The sequence below is a fragment of the Lycorma delicatula genome, chromosome 12 (assembly GCF_047948215.1).
Source record: "Lycorma delicatula isolate Av1 chromosome 12, ASM4794821v1, whole genome shotgun sequence".
Lineage (NCBI taxonomy): Eukaryota > Metazoa > Arthropoda > Insecta > Hemiptera > Fulgoridae > Lycorma > Lycorma delicatula.
Genome location: NC_134466.1, coordinates 1,633,086 through 1,649,434, shown reverse-complemented (window position 1 = coordinate 1,649,434; position 16,349 = coordinate 1,633,086). Strand labels below are relative to the sequence as shown.

General features: G+C 30.8%; 1 protein-coding gene across 1 annotated transcript in view; it reads right to left on the bottom strand.

Moving 5' to 3' along the window:
• The window catches only part of LOC142332962 (uncharacterized), a 386,939-nt gene that overhangs the window by 278,771 nt on the left and 91,819 nt on the right, over positions 1-16,349 (bottom strand). The gene's annotated exons all lie outside the window — the stretch shown is intronic.

The window sequence follows — 16,349 nt, the reverse complement described above, 5'->3', positions numbered from 1 at the left end:
CAATTTGTTTTACATATTCCAAACGTTGCCTGCCTACACATTTTTTTCCTTCTACCTGTCCCTCCAATATTAAAGTGACTATTCCAGGATGCCTTAATATGTGGCCTATAAGTCGGTCTCTTCTTTTAGCTATATTTTTCCAAATGCTTCTTTCTTCATCTATTTTCCGCAACACCTCTTCATTTGTCACTTTATCCACCCATTTGATTTTTAACATTCTCCTATAGCACCACATTTCAAAAGCTTCTAATCTTTTCTTCTCAGATACTCCAATCGTCTAAGTTTCACTTCAATATAAAGCAACACTCCAAATGTATACTATATAATGTATGTTCTATATATGTTGCCTAACACACATACACTGCTATTTATTTAGTTAACTTAAAGAGGTTATTCTTTTACACATTTTCAAATGCATTTCTCTTACTGGTTTTTGATTACTCATTTTTATTACTGTACTAATTCATGTGATTTTTTGTACATCACTATTTTGTTCATTACAACAACAAATTGTATATTTTTATGTAAATATAAATTTTAATTTAACTTTTTATGTATTACTCATAAAATACCAATCAATATAGACTTGTCAGTTCTACCAAAGTTCTAAGTATAAAAAAAAATAATAATATTAACTATAAATATTTTATCAATCTGTACTATATTTTTAAGAGAATATGATTTATAAAAATGTTATTAATAGTAGGTATTAATTATTATTATATTTAAATATTCATAATTGTAAAAAAAAACCTGTAAGTAAGATGAGTTTGTTTACCTAAATTTACAAAGTCACTATGTTAACGTGAAACACCAATATTTTCACAGTATAATACAAATATCTTTAAAGCTTTATAATGCAATACTTAACATATGAATAAATATAAAATATACAATAATGTTTGTGTATATACTGTAACTATGAGAAATATATTATTATTAAGAATACTATATAATCATCAATTGTACAACTTTTATTATTACAAATTAAGGTTACAAACTAAAAAAATAATCTTGTAAATGTAAGAAAATGTATTAATATATTTAATAAATAATATTATGGTATAAGAATAGTCAAAATCTTAAATTATGATTTATAACCTTAATTATTGATTTATTGTAAAGTAGATTGATGAAGAAATTTTAAATATATTTTCCTAGTTAATATTAATTAAAAGTAAAATATTAATTAAAGTTTACATTGAAAACTGTAAAATGATTTATAAGAGAAGAATTAAGAATTATCAAATGTACAGTTCTTTGAAAAAAAAGTGTCATTTATTAATTTTATTTAAAAACAGTAAAACACTTTGTTAATTAATTAGCTAAATCTATCAAAGAAAAATATTTTCAAAATTTTGGGATATTTTCATTCATTTTTATTGTTCTTTTTTTAATGAGGATTTTCCAATTGAGAATTGGTCTTTTTTAATATACGCAAGTGACAATTTGTTACCACTGTCTTTGTTTATGGGTAATGTTGCTGTTATTAGTAAATTTCAATAGCAGCTTTTAATGTTAAATATCTGTACTATAGCTATGATATATGTTTACTACTAGGCAGGCATATTAGAAACTTCTTGGGCACATGGGCATGATAATGATACATAATTTCTCTATCTGACCTGCAGCACTACATATAACTTTTCAACATTGTCACAACAGGTGGGTTTTTTTTTGAGCAACTCAGAATAGGGGTTGAACTTGTTTTGGAGTTTTTAAATTCTGCAGGTGAAGTTATCAGATTGTCAAACTTCACCAAGGAGGCAGCTGTTCCAACAATTACTGTCTCGCCAGCTTGCAGATAGAACCTGTTTTTTTACCCAGTTGAATCTCCCATGATACTTACTATTGAAAACAATGAAACAAACTTACTATTGAAAACATATTGAAAACAAACTCCTTGCGATTTCAGGGTAACTGTTACTTTTTGTAGGTCTATCATAATGTTATACTAAGCTGAAGAATATAAATTAACCAAATTTATACAAGGACCAATAGTTAAAAAACAATAGTTTTTAGTTACAAAACAATAGTTAAAAAAGTCTTTATGTTTCACTATTTACACATTTTCATTTTATAAAAATAACTGTTCAACATAATAACACACACACATACGTACACACTGTAACACCTTTTGACTTTCAGCTAATATATAATATTATATATTGTACTGACACTGTTCATCTCTTATAAATTATACATAATATAATGATGACATGTTTCACAAATAAATGAAATCCTTTTCCTGTTGGTTTTATTAGCTCATGCTAACTGTAGATTATTTAAATATATTGACATAGCAGGTGCACATGACTCTGTGGCAATGGCTACTTATAAAGAACAAGTGCACACAATTCAACAAGAGTGAAAATTTAGTAGTAGGGAAGTGTAGATGCAATGTCTACATTGAAAACATTTGACAGAGCATGCACTGCTCTGAAACAAAATGCAAATGGCTGAAAAGTAATGACTTTTCACTCATTCCTCTGTTATTTGATCAGAGTTATGATTTTCATTATTTTGTTTTTGAAAATTTTGTGGTATACGGTATGTACATACTTCTTTCTACACGTCCAATTACATGCGTAGTTCATCGACAAACATTCACTCACAAATAAAAGAACATATATATACAAGCTCTATTCCCAACAGCAAAATCAGGTTTTCAAATTACCTCATAAAATTGGATACATACAAAGACATTAAACACAAAACACAATATGCAGATTTTTCACACAGTTTGTAATATTACAACTCTTAAACAGTACGAGATTTTTAAAAAAAATACTAACTTTACCAAAAACAACATGTTGCAGTTAAAATATATTTGTAAAGAATGCCAGTGAAATAAGATTCACATAAGAAATATAAATTTGAAAAATGTTGAAATGAATAAGTTTTTTTGAGTAGATTTGTAACATCTAGACACTATATAATATTATACGCTTAATAACAATAATAATATGATATTAATTTAATTAAATTGTTGATAAAATTAAAATTATTGTTTAAGAGACATTTAAACTTGTATATCCAATGCATTCATACTTAGGAAACTATTTCTATCATACCAGAACATTTGAGCTGTATTATTTAAACTGGATTTTAATGTCTACATTATCAGTCTACCATATGCTTTATTTGTGTATAAAATATTCTTCTCAGTTTTTAACAATGACAATAATGAATATTGATTTAGCCTTTAGTTATTTATCGGTTAAGTCTGCATATCTTGCAAGCCAATATTTTCCTAATAGTGAACCTTCACTCATGTCTATTTTTCATTGTCACTTGCTTCCTTTACTTATGTTTATCTATTTTCTTAAACTACTTAATCTCATATTCTAGAACCTTTACCCAAAATAATAATTATTTGATTTTTTTTTTAATTTATCCACCTCTTTTAATTTAATCTATTCCCACATTGAAGTACCTTGAGCATATTAAAAAATGTTTGTTAAATAGGCTACTTTGCTCCTACTATTATTAAATCTTCTTTATTAGCTAAGTATTAGACTTTAATAATTACTGACAACTTTTCTTATTCTAGCTTTATGTATGGACAGTTTTTTAAAATAAAATAGAAAAGTTTTGAATTGTTAGAATAACTGTGATCAGGAAAGATTTCATTTATCTACTTTGCAATGAATACACTGAAATACACAATATTAATCACTCAATACTTGCGTATGACCAATAAGAAATTTAAAAATAGATGATATAGAACGATAAATTAAAAATATATATATATATTTTTAAATGCAACAAAAGCTCTATTCACATGTAATAAATAAAAAATGCAAGTTATATATAAAACAATTTATAATTGTTAACATAGTACTAATAAATTTAAAAAAATAATAAGTCTAAGTTATATCATTAAACATATTTATCATAAAATTTTAATTAAGCATATAAAGAAACAAAAAAGGTGCTTTTTTAATTAAGCTATGTTAAGCCGTCCATAGGTGTTTTATATATATATATATATGTAAACAAAATATCCAATACATGCATCATACTAATTACACTAATGTAATATTCTTTTGTAAATAAATGTATGTATCTTGAATTCAGAAAAACAAAGCATACTTATATTTTTAACTACTAACATACATATATATAAGAAATTGTGCTATAATTTGTATAATTATTATAATATAGTTATGCAATTTCTCATTATAAACAGATTTTTAAACACTAAAAATAAACAATTTTTAAATGAAACTACTGTATCTAAAAGATGTATTTTATTTAATTGTGTTTATGAAGCGATACATTTTTAGGTAAATAGTTTAATTGAACTAAATTATTTATGTTATAATTTATAATAATAAATACTTAATAATAAATGTTGTAAAAAATAATTTGTGAATAGAATAAGTAAATAATTGAAGATATTTAAAATAAATTCTCATTAGTTTTGATTTTTACCTTAATTATATTTTAAGAATTAATATGCTGCATATGTTTTTAGGTAAATTAGATGTTATAGAAATATTATTAGCATTAAAAATCATATAATAATATTCAATTTGCGATTAGAACTTAAATTATATTATATTTTGTAGCCGTAAATTATAATTATTGTTTTTTGTTTCTCAGCTTGTTTTGTGAAGGTTAAGAAACATTTACAACCTACAAATATTTCTTCTGAATCTAAAAATATAAATTAGCATAACAGTATCATTTATATCAGCATGATAAAATGAATTTATAATTGGTTTAATTTAATAAATTAACTTATAAATATTTCTAAATATCTAGATATATCATTATCATTGCAGAACTGTGAAGCTGTTCTTTAAGATAAGTTTTATATAATATCACTTAGTGCTACGTAGGTAATACCACTGTGGTATCACTTACATAACACTTATCTTAATTAGAAAACTCTATAAGTATGTGATCAAATACTTTTATTTTACTTATCTATTTACTTTTTATATACTTTTTTGGCATGCTTATTAATTTAGTATATTTCTTTATAATTTGCTAAAGAAATCAGTAAATAAAAACAACAAATGAAATGAACAAACACAACACGGATTATGTGCACACCATTTATCCTCATATTGAATGGGGTCTTCAGCCATTTGAAAATGATTTCCATCTACTACACTATAAAAACATATGTTAGTTACGGTTCTGAAAAGATCTTCTGAAAGCATACCTACAGGTATTTAGAAAGTGAATAGTAATTAATTAGTTATAATTATGTCTTTATCTAAATTACTTAACTTTTAACTTATTTAAATTTTGCTATTAAAAAATTTTTAATTATTTAATAATTTTCATTTGCATTAAGTACATAAACATTTCTGTATTGGAATATTTCAATATAAATTTTGTACCTGTACCGGCTCAAAATCAATTACTTTTAATTTAAAAATTATCCACAGTTGCAAAGTGTAACACTTCTTACATTATTATAACATAAGAACAAAAATATTTCACAGTGGTATATATATATATACATACATACCACTGTGAAATATTTTACAGCAAAGAGGTGGCAATGACTTCTGGTTGTATGCCCCCTTTAACGAGTAAGGGAATTCTTCCTGCTAGTCCTACTTGTGTTCTTATCAGAACGAGGGACATAATCCGTGGTTATTTTATAACTGATCCAGAAGCTGCTAAGAGGTACAAAGAGAGACAGGGGAATATCTTAGGTCCCCAGCTGCCCGTACTTGCTGTGGGCAGTCGTCACAACTGTGGGCTTGCCCAAAGTTTACCTAGGAGGAAGACAGCGAGAATAGCGTTAGTCATGGCTAGTCAGGTCAGGGAATCTTCAGCCATGCAAGAAGCAGTATTCCAAGTTGTAGTAAAGAAGTCTGGGTGGAAGAGGAAGCCGGAGCCTGTTCCTTCGACTTTGTCGGAGGACAAGGTTTCCGACATTGATACAGGGACACCCACCCAGGTTAAACCCAATCCTGTAGTTGAGCTTTTAAGAAAGCGAAGGACAGACCCGGCAGTTCTGTCCGTTGATCAAGGCACCCCTGGGCGACTTCCAGAAACTCATTGAGTTTCTGGAGCTCCCCGGTAGCGTGGGCTCAGGTGCAAGGAAGAAAATTCTTCCTCAATTAGCGAAAATTAAAGAGGCCCTCTCTGCTGTGCTAGAGGGGTACGAGACCTTGGCCTCCAAGCCTAAGGAGGTCAAAGTGCTTCAGAAGCCAATTCCTGCCCCAGAACAGCCCGGCGCTATGTTGAGGTCGTCTGTGGTAAAAGGGAGGCCAGCCAGGCCAAGAAGCCCGAGGTGTTGTTTGTCAACAAGCTAGAGGGTTCCATCAAGACAAATGTCGACGTCAAGAAGTACTTACAGGCTGCCCTTTGTGACAGCCAAAAGGGCCTTAAGAGACCAGCAGGGGTCTAGTTGTGGTAACGGATTACAAGGAGAAAATCCGAGTCATCCAGGACTCCTCCAGTGAAGAAGCTTGAGACTATATAGAGAAATAGCTTAACTGTGTAAGTACTTGTTACAAATAAAATTTTTTTTTATTTTCATTGTGGTTTTAATGTCGTGACCAATCGGATCTTGAAAAAAAACCATCGTAATTGTGATATTTTTACTATAATACATAAACATGATTGGACTTAACAAAAATATTAGTTATGAAGTTTGTTAATAATGCTATTTTTGCATGAATTTGATAAAGATATGTAATATGTATTACTGGTTATATTTATTTAAGATTTAATTATAAGAGTCTTTCTGTTTATTTTACTTTTGTTGAGATGGTTGGTGTGGTGACCTTAAAAATTAATTGTACTGATAATTGAATATCATGTATGCTTTAATATATTTATTGTTATATAATAATTTATTGTTAATATATTTATTGTTCCAAAAATAAAATATTAAAATGTTTATTACACAATTACTATTCATTTTTAATTTCATTAAACATTGCTCTAAAAATTTATTTTATTTTAGTATTAATGAAAAATCAATCTTATTTAGCACAGATGTAGAGCTGAAATCAGGGTGAAATCTAGCTATGTTTATATGAATTTTTTTCTAATATTTTCCCCAGTAGAACATTTCCTGAAAGTTTCTCCATATTTCCATAGGCAGGGACATCCTGCATATATATATATATATATATATATATATATATATATATATAGAGAAGAAAAGTTAGCTCTTGGCTACAGTGAAGCAAAAAGAGGTTTAACCATCACACTTACTGTTCAAATAACACTTACTGTTACTGAACACTTACTGAACACTTACTGTTCAAATAAATTGGGGTTTAATAAGTTTGTTCTCATTGATGAAGCCTAACACCTGAGAGTGTTTAAAAACATTAACTCCCTTCCTGTGAAGTATACTAAAGAAAAAGTGTACGAATGGATTTACAAAATGGTTTTATGAAGGTCTTTTTTTTGAATATGTGAAGATAATCTGCTATATAAATCATTCATGATGTTGGATAATTTTTCAGATAAAATTAAGTTAGTTAGTGGGAATATTCATGCTCTTTTCAATGTTTTAAATGTAAAAGATATACTTTAATAACTGCAGAATTTTGGGAAGCTGTCAAAACCAATGAATGACAGTTGAAAAATGGGATAATATTTTAGCTAAACATCAACAAGAAACTGAGCGAGAAAGTCATCAAAACCTCTTTTGACATTGACACTATGGTGGCTGCGTAATGTTACAGCAAAGAAGCATGGAATAATAACAGAACTACGTTGTAAAAGGACTTCTTTCAACGTTTAAAATGATTTATAAAGTTATTTAATGTAAAATAATAAATTTCTGTTACTTTTATTTAGAGTAATTTTTACTCTTACTTTCAAATATTCACTTTAAATGTCATACTCTATTAACTGTATATATATATATATATATATATGATTTTCTTAAAAATGCTATTTTATTGGCCTAATAGAATATTTAAAAATATAAGTATAAGTTGTGGAAATGTTAAGCATAGATCTATTTTTAAACCAGAATTAATGGGGCCAAACTGTATTACCTGAGCGTTTAGTAATCCAATAATCCAAGGTATGCTCTGTTTATATAAACTTGACTGAGCAATGTTCTACTGCAGTTAAAACAATAATGATGCTATAAATTAAGTAAAATTGTTTTAAAAAATAATATGAAGATGCTACAAAAAAACATCAAATAATTTTCACTTGCCAATTTGTTGTTAAGCATCAGGATAAATCTATAAAATAAGAAAAGGTGTCAAATATAAATACTCGCTGATCATAAATTCATCAAGTAAGGGTTTCTTATGAACATAGAAGGAGGCTTTGAGAATGAAAAATTGGAAGACTTCTGTTGGATTTGTCCACTGGAACCACTGGTCATGTTGGAATTTTGCTTTACAAAATTATTATTTAATGCACAAGAACCTTGAGAAATAATCTTAATACATCACTCAATCCACTGCATGAAAGGGGAAGATGAAAATCTCAATTAGTTCATAACCATTAGGTGGTGCAACCCTCTGTAATACTTATGTTTAAAAATAGATGCATAATGGAACAAATTAAATTAAATTACATTGTTCTTGTCACCATGATCAAAACCGATTAGAAATTAGGGTGGTATGATTTCTGCAAGGAGCATAGTACCTGCAAATATTTGTTTGGTACTTAGTGGAAATCATCCTTGTGAAAAAGTATAGGAACCTTTTCAGTTCACTTGTCTCAAAATTCATAGAACCATAGCTAATCTGAATTGCACTCTTATCTTGAGGTTGCACTACAAAACTGTTTTTGCATCAATGGAGTGAATCTAATGAAAACAATTATAGGAATTGATCATTTAAGGTGTAAGGTAAAATGAGAACAAAATAATTGACTTAGAATCAAATCACTGGTGAGTGGGAGGCCTAACACACCCTAATTATTTTTAAGATACAAAATATATCAAACATAAGAAAGGGGGCCTTGGAAAATAACATACGAATCTGTTTTGTTTAACACCACTTTAAACTAAAAGGAATTACAAATTAGGGATATGACATTATCAGGCGGTACTGGCAACTCAAATTTTTTTTTGAGAAATGTAAAACCAAAAACCTCTAGGCATACATGTCTTGGCATTCTTGAACCTGATTACCTTATCAAGCTGTGTTAATTTTGAGGGGAGGGGGAGCCCACCAAAACTGATTTACTACCTAAGGATAAAACTTGAAATACATTCTATATATAACTATATATATATAACGAACTTTGATTTTACAAATTGTTTTTCTGTACTGTGACATTTTAATAAGACTAAGTATAAATTTACCTCTTTAACGTATTCATACCTCTACATAACAAAATGGTGACATACTACATATTAACATGATACAGTATGTAGTAACATGAGTAACTTTTATGAAATGTTTTTTAACAGTGACACTAAATTTAATATTTTGGACATCTCTGTGAGTTTATTAAGATAGTTATTCTTTTAATTTCTGCACTGAAATTATAAATCTATACAAACACAAAGTATTCTTGAAAACAGTCAAGAATGACAAGTTATTTTTACTGAAATGGTAAAGCAAAAATTTCCAAGATTCTCTTATAAGCCATTAAAAATAAAACCGTAACAGAAATTTAAATATGTGTTCTGCAGTTACTGTCTGCTTACATATTAAAGTAGCAGAATTTCCTGAAATCCATCAACTAATCCAGAGCACTAATATTATTGTGCAAACTTTTATTCGTTTGTCTACAGTACATAGACATAACAAAAAAAAATACTCAGAAAACATTTAACACATACTTCCTCTATTGTTCAGTGCATACATATGAGGGCCGCTCAGAATGTTTGCAACCTAAGGAAGAAAACAAAATTTCTTACCAAATTTTTTTTATTTTTCAACATAGTCCTTTTAAAGTAATAAATTTAGTCCATCGTTTTTCCAGCTTATTTATTCCTTCAGTAAAATACAATTTCTCAAGCTCTGCAAACTAGGCATCTGTCTTGGCTATGACTTTGTCATTTGATGCAAATCTTCACCCACCAAGCCATTTCTTCAAATTCAGGAACAGGAAATAATCACTCTGAGTTAAATATGGTGCATGTGGAAGCAATTCAAAGCGCAGTTTGTGAATTTTAGCAGCAACAACAGAAAATGTGTGCGCAGGTTCATTGTCAAGGTAAAAAAGCACTTTTTTCTCGCCTAAATGTGAACGTTTGGTCTTTTAATGGCCTCCTTCAATCGCATAATATTCTCCGGTGATTGTTTTTTTTCTTTTTCTAAGTAGTCAATGATATTACACCATGAACATCCCAAAAAACAGTGGCCATGACTTTCCCGCAGGTCCAATACTTTTTGCCTACTTTGGAGCCTTCCATCGGTTTCGACCCACTGTTTAGACTGTTGCTTTGTCTCAGGGCAGTAATAATGAATCTGCTTTTCATCAGCAGTAATGAAACATTGCAAAAATTCAGTCGAGTTACGGTTGAACATGTCCAAACACTGTTGAGAAATGTTCATTTGTCTGCGTTTCTGATCAACCGTTAAAAACGCGGCACCCATTGTGCCGATAGCTATCTATATCCAAATGCTCGTGTAAGATGCGAGTACGGTCTACTGATTTTTTGCAAACTCTTGTATCTTCAACCGTCAATCTTTTAAATCCGCATTGTGGATTTTTGCAATGCTACATTTTATACAGGATGTATAATTAATATGTAATGCACAACATAAAAAATACACTTACATTTTTTTTGTATATCGCTATTAAGAAAAACTGTATTAAATTTTAATTCATTATAAAACGGGATAAAACATTCATAAAAAAATTAGATTGAATTCTTATTACCTCTAATGTAAACCTCTATTTAACAAATTTTTCCTGGGATTCTTGATTTCGTTATATAAAGATTTAACCGTATATGACAGCATAGCACAGTTATACAGTTATATGACAGCATAGCACTCTTAGGGTAAAAAAAAAAAATAAAATTATGGTTATGATGAGAACACTCGGACAGCTCAGTTTCTTGTAATTGTTTTATAAAAACAGAATCCAGTCACAAAATCTGTAAAAACTTTTTGTTTTACACAAAAGAAAAAAAATTGAGTGATGTAGTAACAAACATTTTTTTAAATGTTGGAATATAATAAAAACAAATTTTAACAAAGAGAATTAGCAATGAAAAAAAATATTTTTTGCTCACTGTGGTTAAAATTCTATACACGTGTTTAAATTATGTGGTATTTAATAAATTCTATAATTCAAGAGCCCTCTACACTATCTAATCCTCCCAAACAGTATTTGAATGCGGGAGGTAATAGAGAGAGAACTAGTGCAAATATTTCTGTGAGACATATCTTAAAACTCTCAAAATTGTTGACCAGATCAGTTGTAATCTAGATAGGATGCAGCCACCCAACTGTTTGCACAAATGGAGAAGCGACTGGAAAAATAATACCACGAGTTAATTTCTAGCAGAAACGTTGCAGAATTTAATAGATTGAAGTTATGACTAAGTGGTGGAACTCGGTTTCTTTAGAGACTGATGCTGGGACTTCTGAATGTTGTGCTGCTACCACTGGTTTGCAATGTAGCTGTTCAAATCGGGTTTTGAAAGGTAATATTTATTACATGTAAGAACAGCATGCGTGATTTTAATTGTTTGTGTTCATTTAGTTAAACAAAGATCTTTAAAATTAATTCGAACACTAGTAACACTAAACGTAATTTCAATTACGTTTATTTAATATAACGCTGCACTAATGTCAAACAATTATGATTTTAAAAAAAGCATTCTATGTAAAAAAAATTTATCTTTACAACCTGGTAATTTTGCAACATTTGAAATGGTTTTCTCCCAAAAATACCATCATAAATGAAAACAAAGAATCTAGCTCTTCATAGTAGCTGTTTCAGTTTTCTGGAGTAGTAATTCTATTTCGAGAATACTCTAAAAGTTGCTGCTGCAACTTATCTCAGTAGAAATTTTTTTTTGTAGAAGTATCTTGGAAATTGATGGGTGTGAAGTAACATAAAGTGCTTACAGCTAAAGGCAAATTCACTGAATCAGTTTTTATAGATAACTGAAGTAACAAAAATGCTGGACCCACTTTACTGCTTGCTGTTAGAAAATTTTAGTAGTAAATTACTTTAGTAATCGTTGTTCCTTTGTTTGAAAAAAGCAAACAACTGCTTTTTTCCGAAATTGCAGGGATATATATACACATACCCAAATAATTTGCCCTCATTCTGGAGCAGCAAGATTAAAAAAAAGTGATTTGTAATTATTAGTACATAAAAAAAAAGTAATTTAAACATGTAAAGATAATAAAATCGTTGAAGAATGTAAAAATTTTGAATGAATTAGCCAGCCAGTCTGTAGTGGAATGGCATCTTGGTCTTTCATTTTGAGGTCCTGGGTTCAAATCTCAATCATGCATGATATGATTTTTTTTATACTACAAAATTTCATTTCTACATCCCATGCACAAGCTTCAAGCTTATGTGGTGATATCAAGCAAAAAATTATGGTCTAGATTGGTTTTGATATCAAAATCTTGCTGTAGCCAGAATTTTGATACGAATTCTGTTTAATAATAAAGTTTCTTATCGGTAATTATACAGAGTGATTCACCAAGTTTACCAGTACTTTCTGAGCTCATTCTACAAGCAAAAATAATAAAAGTGAAATGTAATAAGTATGGGTTCAGAAAACTTTATTAGTGAATTACGACCAGTGAAATATTTTGCCCTGATTCCTGGGCAAAGAGTGAAAAAAAACCATACTGAAATTATACAGATACAAATTAAGGGGTAAGCTTATGTTTTTTGACTTGACAAATTGAATAAAACTGGTTCCAGAACCATATCTACAGTAGTTTCCATATTCTTCGACATAAAACAGAAAAATTTGTTCTCTAAAAACAGGTTTTTTTTTTTAATATAAAAATTTTGACTAATAAATGCATAAAATTTATTATCAAAACTTGTAGAGGAGAAAATTGATGAAAAATAGCCCAATAAAAAACAATAGAGAGCTTCAAGAAATTTGATTTTATTATGAACACTTATCATATCAAGTGAAGGGATTACATGCACAAAGCATTTTTGCTTTTCTACTAAATACAATGATACAAAAAATGGTGTACTATTAAAAAGAGAAAAATAAAATAAAAAACCAGTACTATTATTCAGCCACTAAAGTTTATGTACTTGTATCTTCCTCAAATTCATGGTCAAATTGAAAATATAACAGTTTATGATTTTGAAGTTTGTAACAGAGAAATTAACTGGCCAGCAATGCATGTTATAAGTGTATTTCATGTTCTGCATTACTGCAGTGAATTGTTGCCAGTATAGTATAATTAATCTAAATGCGTGCATGTGTGTGTTAATTGTAGCAATGCCCTTGTTATTTACAAGTGAGGAGTACACCAACCTTGGGAATGTGTGATGAAAATGCAACTATTGGTGCTGCTGCAGAATATCAAAGATGATTTTCCTGGTCACAAAGTTGCAAATCCTAAAACAATTAGTGGAACATTCTACAAGAAAAGGGTACACTTCCCAGCATTAGTTCCTTCGAGATAATATCTACCTTGATGTAGTACCTTGGTTAGGTAATTGCTCTATGTAAAATTTACCACTGGTTCAAATAATAAATGCAGACATTTTTCATTCCATAATTAGATATGATCCTTTAATATTTGAATGAATAATACAAGATTATATATAAGTGTATAAATGCTTTTAATGATTCCATAAATTATACATTTTTAAAGAATATACAGGTGGTCTAAAAGTTGCAGTGCAGCTTATTATTTCAGAAGTTGCAAAGAAAATGAAACATTTGGATACACCAATGTAAATTAGGTATGAAGGCGGCCCACCATAGGGGCATAACAACAATGGCCAGAATTTTAAATCGCTGTCCATTTATTTAAATGGGAAGGGGGTCACGTCATGTAACAAAACAGATATTCATAAAACAGAATTCATTTCTGCAATCAGATTTCACATAGCTGTTACGGTGTAGGAGTTATTGGCATCCAAAATTGACACTTGAGGGCTACATGATGTGTTAAATATGTTGATTGCTTTGTTGAATGCATAACTCCAGTCACTTAATCCAGTCAGCAGACACTTGCACAGGCACTTCTGGTGTGATTTCTGTGCAGCACAGCGTACTTTGTTGCAGATTGTGAACATCACAAATCTTCTTTGTGTAAACAAGTTGCTTCAAGTGCCCGCACAAATAAAAGTCTATAAGTATAAGGTCGGGTGATCTTGGTGGCCATTCAACTGGGCCACGCCGACCAATCCATTGCCCAGGCAACTGGACATCGAGCCACTGACGATTATTTAGCCCAAAGTGTGGCTAAATACCACACTTTCACCATCTTGTTGAAATAATGAAGAGAATGTTCCATCTTCATTTAAAAAGGAAGGAAAGACAGTGTCTCTCAACATGTCCAAGTACTGCTCGGAATTAAGAGTTCCGTCAATGAAGATTGGTCCAACCACACGGGCACCCCATACCTCACACCACATCATTATTTTAACATCTCCAACAACATTGGATGGGTCAGTCCACTGGGGATTTTCATCACACCAATATCGGTGATTCTGCCGGTTCACCTCGCCACTGACATAAAACATTGCCTTAACACTAAATAGGATACTCTGTGGGGATGTACAGTTATCCTGATATTGACATAATGCCCATGTAAAGACAACTTGACACGTCTGTCTGGGTCATCCTCAGAAAGCTTTTGCAGCATTTGCATCTTAAATGGGTGCTGTTTGTTGCTATGAAGAATACACAGAATGGAGGAACGACTAACACCAATTTCACTTGCAAGACATCGAGTACTGCATTGTGGACTCTTTGCAAAGGCAGCCAAGACCATCATCAAGATTCTCATCAGTGGAAGATTTGGGATGATCACTACGTCACCTGTTGGACACATTTCCAGTTTCCTTGAATTGCAACAGTGTCATGCGAAATCGGTGGTCTCTCTGGGTGGCACCTGTTGAAATCTGCTGCAACGACTTGACTTCTTTGTTCACCGGGCATCAGGATCACCTCAATTCGCTCATCCTGTGACAAAGCCATCATATTTCACCTGCAAAAGAATAAGATTTTCAATATTTTGCGTGCCAATAACTCCTAAACCATATTAGTTATGTGAAATCTGATTGCAGAAATGAATTCCTGGTAAAATTTCAATCTGTTTTGATATACCACATGACCTGATGACCCCCTTCCCATTTAAATAGATGGACGGCGATTCAAAATGATGGTCATTGTCGTGTTATGCCCCAAAGTTGGGCCCTCATACCTAGTTTACGTTGGTGTATCCAAATGTTTAATTTTCTTTACAACTTCTGAAATAATAAGCTGTACTGCTACTTTTGGACCACTCTGTATATTATATTATATTTTGTAATTTGTACATTAAGTCCATGAAGATTGATAGAAGAAGGCTGGAAGAAGACTGCCTGAATATAGGGTGTGGAGCCGGCTTGTATAGTGTGTACAGAGCTGCTGAATTATCAGGAGCCAAGTGCTTTCGACAGGAGCTGTATGAACTGTACAAAACCGAGTGCGAACTGATTGAAAAACCTTTAAATTTTAAAGTACTTCTTAAGTAAGCTTTTAATAACGTGCACCGAGTCTGAATAAGTACTGACCTTGGCCATTCTGCCGATACTGATGAAATCATCAAGGCTATTCAACGCCTGTCCCAGTGGATCAGAGTTTTCCAGTCTACGGTATAGAGACACTTCATAACAACAAGCTGAATCTGTACTGTAATCAGAGAGTACAAAATTTTAAACCGAGATTTCTTCATTTGCAATATTGCAACTAGCTGAATATGAACTGCGAATTGCATAGTTTCATTTTATTTACTGATGAGGTATCAATTTACTCAGGATGGCATCAGTAATCATTGCGATGAACACACTTGGGCAGAAGTCTACCCACACATGACAGTAGAACTTAATTTCCAACACCAATTTAGCCTCATTTGTGACGTGTTCTAGTTTACAATCGGCTAATAGGACCATTCTCCCAGGATGTCTAAATTTCACCATTTACATGAAATTTCTTATAGAACAACGCCTCTGCTGTTCCAGAAACATCTTTTCATACATATACTTACAGCTTGATTATGCGCCTCCCCACTTCTCTTGTGCTGTGTCTGCATACTTAAATGATCAATTTACGGAGTGATGGATTGACTGTGGCAGGCCACACTCCTGGCTACCAAGATCAATTGATCTAACACTGATTTTTGTGTTTGAGGTTGTATGAAAAGTATTGTGTCCAAGAGAATAGTTCATATGTGTGAAGAATTTGGTTGCTAGTATTATAGATGCCACTACCCAAATATAGGAAA